The following is a 5,052-nucleotide window of genomic DNA, read 5'->3' as shown; positions in this document are numbered from 1 at the left end:
AATTTGATATGGAACCGTTATTATAATGTTTTTATTGAACATTACTCCTCCAGTTTCTATTTATATGACATAGTTTCAATCATTTTTTTTAAACTTGCGTGTTAAATTTGTTTTGACATTTATGTAGCTATAAAACTTTTGAAACATGTAGATTCTCCTGAGTAGCTAAGCTGAAACACAGAAGAATTGAGTTGAAGATTCTCCTCTCCAGATTTTGATTTGCTCGACGAAATGAAGAGTTGATGCTGAAGAACTGGGGATCAAAGAAATAAAAATCGAAGAGCTGAAGGACGGAAGCTGAAGAACTGATTTCATCAAGTAAGTACAAATTTAGACTTACTTTAGAAACTGAAATAGAGGTGTCACGTAGTATTTTGAGAAATGTGTGTTAAAGTGCCCTTGTTTAATTGCCACTGTCTGCCCTTGTTGTTGACCCTGCTGCTGTTTAGATTGCTATTGCTGAGTTTTATTGTTAGTTGGGGCTCTATGGTCAGGGTTAAGGTCTGACTGTACCCCCTCATGAAAAACATGAGGCAAATTCCCACCTCTTGTTGCCTCTTTTTGCAGAAGTGAGGCTGTATTAACAACCCCAATCCATCCCTCCTTCAACTTCAACAGTCTTAGTAACAGTTTTAGACAAATTATTTGAGTAAGGTTTCATAGCTATGATACCTGATATTTTGCTATTGACATCCCCTCCTTGTTGCAATTTTTGTTTTCCTTTATCATTTTCATGCTCATACCTGTTACATTAAGCATTTTGGTAACTCAATTTTATACTTCACCCTGATCAAATTGGTCTCAATTTTACATTAAGCTTGGTTTGTCTAGTGCATTTTCAAGTATTGATAGTAACTTTAGCTAATTCAGTCGTTTTGGCCATAAGTATAGATAGTAACTCTATTTGCTACAAATCTGTCAAAACGCTGGGCCGACGGACCTCGCGACGGGACGTCGTGGTCACGACGAGCCGTCGTGGACCTCACGACGGGCCGCCGTGCACCTCGCGACGGGCCGTTGTAGTCATGAGAGGCCGTTGTGGTCATGACGGGCCGTGGTCATGACGGGCCGTCGTGGTCATGACGGGCCGTCGTGGTCATGACGGGCCGTCGTGGACTCCGTCGTCCCATACTTGCAAGTTTCTTCTGCTACTTCTCTGATCTTCATGACGAACATGCAGGACGGACCGTCATGGCTACGACGGTCCGTCACGCTTTCCGTTACAGCTGAAATTTCAAATTGATTAATTGTTAAATTTCTTAATTTTGTGTTCTTTCTTGATGGAACAGATTTGTTTACTAGAGGAATTGATATTCAAGCAGTTAACGTTGTTATCAATTCTGATTTTCCTAAGAACTCAGAAACGTATTTGCACAGGGTATGTATAACAGATCTTTGATCTTGCTTATTGACTTATATATTGTTTTTGCTATTTCATCATTGGTAATTTATTGTTAGTGGCTTTGGTTTGAATTGAGCTAAGGTTTTGTTTCTCTTGACCACTATTCATCTTGCTTGTTTGAAATGGTTGAAGTGTAGTTTTGCTATGTCAGATTTAGTTTCCTTGTTTGATCGTGTGGAACATATTAACTACACAAGGAAACTAATCTAATTTTCTTTAATTTTTGCTGCTGCTGTAATCTACAATCTGGACTTGTCTCTCTTTAGTTGTTGTTAATGTATTTGGTTTAAATTGAGCTAAGGTTTTGCTTCTTTTGTTTCACTGTTTTTTTGGCATTTGTATAGAACATTGGCATGGTATGGAATCTGCAATCTGCAGATTTGTTGTTAATGTTTTCTGTAACTGCTGCTTCTATATATAAATATTTCTGTCAGTAAAGTCTATTTTCTTTCTTATTATATAGAATATCCATGTTATAACCATAACTTTTGACATCCTAGTAGGAGGCATGCTTCCATAACTACAAACAAATAAACAAATAATTATTAGGAGAATCTAATTGTTTGTGTCTCCTCATTAATTCCTTTTTTCTTTAGTGTTCGTGTTAGTTTGCGTGCATCATGGTTATTGTATAACACCAAATATTTTATATTGTTTCTTATGAAGTTTGAACCCTAATGCAATTATTCATTGTTGTTGAACTCATTTGGAATTCTAGACACCTAAGGGAAGATCATCTACTTTGAACATCAAAAGACAAGTAGGCATCTACTTTGAACATCAAAAGATGCAATCTAATTTTCTGTAACTGCTGGATTTCTTGCCTCTCTATATTGTTGCAATCTGAACTTCTTACCTCTTCTATATAACTGCCAATATCTTATTTGTGTAGGGAAATGGAGGTGATCAAATTTGAAGTGGATGATGAAGAGTTTTTGAACTATTGTAAAAGTTTAAATACATATTTGATTTATTGTGTACACATTTAGAATATTGATGTATAAGTATGGGTATGTACACAACACATACTATCTTTTGGTTGTACATGAAATATTTCTCGAAGTTTATTTGAAATATATAGCTTCAATTTAATGATTAATTAGTTCATTTTGTGTTTTAGGTCACTTGTATGTATGTAAATATATTATATATATTTGTGCTACATGTAGGCTTATAAATGTTGAAGTTACACTTTGTAAGTGTTGCTCTAGGTAGATAAAAAGTTACACTTTGAAAGTGTTGCAATAGATGACCAATAAAAGGCAACACTTTTTAAGTGTGACCAATAAATCTGAAAAGGCAACGCTTTTAAGTGTAGCCAAACAAAAAATAGGTGTTGCTAATGCACGTCTTCAAAGCGTGCCCTTATACCTATTTGGCTACGCTTTATAAGTGTAGCCAAAGATGGCAACATTTAAAAAGTGTTGCCTAATGTCAAAGGTTACGCTTCTTTTGGGCAGCCCCTAAAAAGTGTTGCTGAATGTCCAAAAGTGTAGCCTTTTATCAAAGGCCACACTTTTTGCTAGTTTAGGCTACACTTACGTGGTGTTGCTGTAGGCCGAAAATGGTGTAGTGATATCACTTCCACAAAGCAAATATCAAAACTCATATTACCGCACCTAAGGCTCAAAACACTTCATCATGATGCATTTCATTCTCACAACATTTATAAGGTTAACATACATCACATGAGTCAATTAGAAAAAAGTTCAACTTAACAACATGCTACCTATGATTTCATGAAGACTCACAATATCAAAATGCACAACATAATTCAAAGAAAGCAAAAAAGCAAAATTTCATGTTTTTAATAGCAATATTACAGTGACTTCACTTTAAGACTTACCGTAATATTTTTTTAAATGTCTTTTTTGTTACACTTCACCCAAAAATAAAAAAAAACACAAATCTTTGTCATAATTATATAATAAAAAGAATGGCTAACCTTAATTCTCAAAAAGATGAGGATAACGGGATTTCATATCGGCCTCGGCCCCCCATGTATCACCCTCGACAATTTTATTTTTCCATAACACTTTTACGGATACCACCTCTTTATTTCTCAACTTCTTGACTTGCCTATAAAGGATTTGAACTGGGACATCCTCATAAGAGAGGTTATGTTTGACACCAAGGCCATAAATAGGAAGAATGGACTCGAGATAACCGATACACTTTTTCAACATAGAAACATGGAAAACCAGATGGACCGAAGCCAATTCACTAGGAAACTTCAATTCATAGGCAACCTTACCAACCCTTTGCAAGATTTCATAGGGACCCACATAACGAGGACTCAATTTCCCTTTCTTTCCAAATATAACCACCCCTTTCATTAGTGAAATTTTAAAATACACCTTATCACCTTCTTCAAACTGCAAATCCCTTCTCCTGTTATCGGCATAAGACTTTTGCCGACTGTAGGCCGTTTGCAAACGGTTCCTTATGATATGAACCTTTTCCAAAGTCTTATAAATCAACTAAGGACCAAAAAGTGATGTCTCACCCACTTCAAACCGTCCAATAGGAGACCTACATCTCCTACCATACAAGGCTTCATAGGGAGCCATGGTAATGGATGAATGAAAATTGTTGTTGTAGGCAAACTCCACTAAAGGTAAATGCCTATCCCAACTCCCTTTAAAATCAATAATGCATGCTCTAAGCATATCTTCAAGGGTTTGTATCGTATGCTCCGCTTGACCATCTATTTTTGGGATGAAAATCAGTGCTCAACTTCAGCGTAGTACCTAACCCTTTTTGAAACGACCTCCACAATCTAGATGTGGATTCTGCGCCCCGATACGATATGATAGATAACGGAACGCCATGTCGGCACAAAATATCATCTATGAAATTTCTTGCATAATCTTCCGCCGAATATAAAGACTTGACGGGGATAAAACGAGCGGATTTAGTCAATTGATACATAACCACCCATATGGAATCATAAGACCTTTGGGTCTGGGGTAAACCAACTACAATGTCTATATTGATATCTTCCCACTTCCAAATTGTAATTTGGATCTCTTGTAGTAAGCCACCCGGCTTTAGGTGTTCGGCGTTTACTAGTTGGCAATTCGGACATTTAGCGACAGATTCCGCTATGTCCCTTTTTAGTCCTTCACACCAATAAATTTCCCTTAGGTCATGGTACATTTTTGTCGACCCTTGATGAATTGAGTAGCGGGACACATGCGCTTCTTCTAATATCCAAACCCTCAACCCATCTTCATTGGGAAAACACAATCTCCCTTGGTACTTTAACACACCATCCCCCCCGTAGGGAGAATGATTCATTCATCTTACCAAGAACTGATCCTTTCAACTCCATCAATGCTGAGTCAAGGTGTTGTTTGGACTTCACCGCAACCACTAAGGATGATTCAGAGTTATGATGAACTACGACACCCCGATCCGGAGCACTCTCCAACCTCACCCCAACCTAGCCAACCTATGCACTTCACTTGATAGGTTCTTTTTGGCTTCATCAAGATGGGATACACTACCCATAGTTATCCGACTTAGGGAATCCATAACTATATAAGCCTTGCCGGGGTGGTAAAGGACACTCATATCATAATATTTCAATAACTCAAGTCACCTTCTTTGTCGGAGATTTAACTCCTTTTGGGTAAACACATATTGGA

At 37.2% G+C, this 5,052-nt stretch overlaps 1 long non-coding RNA gene across 1 annotated transcript; it reads left to right on the top strand.

Annotated features, from left to right (window-relative positions):
- Positions 1–249: 249 nt before the first annotated feature.
- On the top strand, positions 250–2,348 carry LOC107030800. Its single transcript, XR_001458149.2, has 3 exons — positions 250–318; positions 1,290–1,378; positions 2,295–2,348. It is a non-coding gene; the product is annotated as an uncharacterized LOC107030800 (long non-coding RNA).
- The last annotated feature ends 2,704 nt before the right edge of the window (positions 2,349–5,052 follow it).

The sequence above is a fragment of the Solanum pennellii genome, chromosome 9, assembly GCF_001406875.1.
Source record: "Solanum pennellii chromosome 9, SPENNV200".
NCBI classification, from domain to species: Eukaryota; Viridiplantae; Streptophyta; class Magnoliopsida; order Solanales; family Solanaceae; genus Solanum; species Solanum pennellii.
The sequence above is the reverse complement of the archived record's forward strand: the minus strand, read 5'-3'. Positions and strand labels throughout refer to the sequence as shown.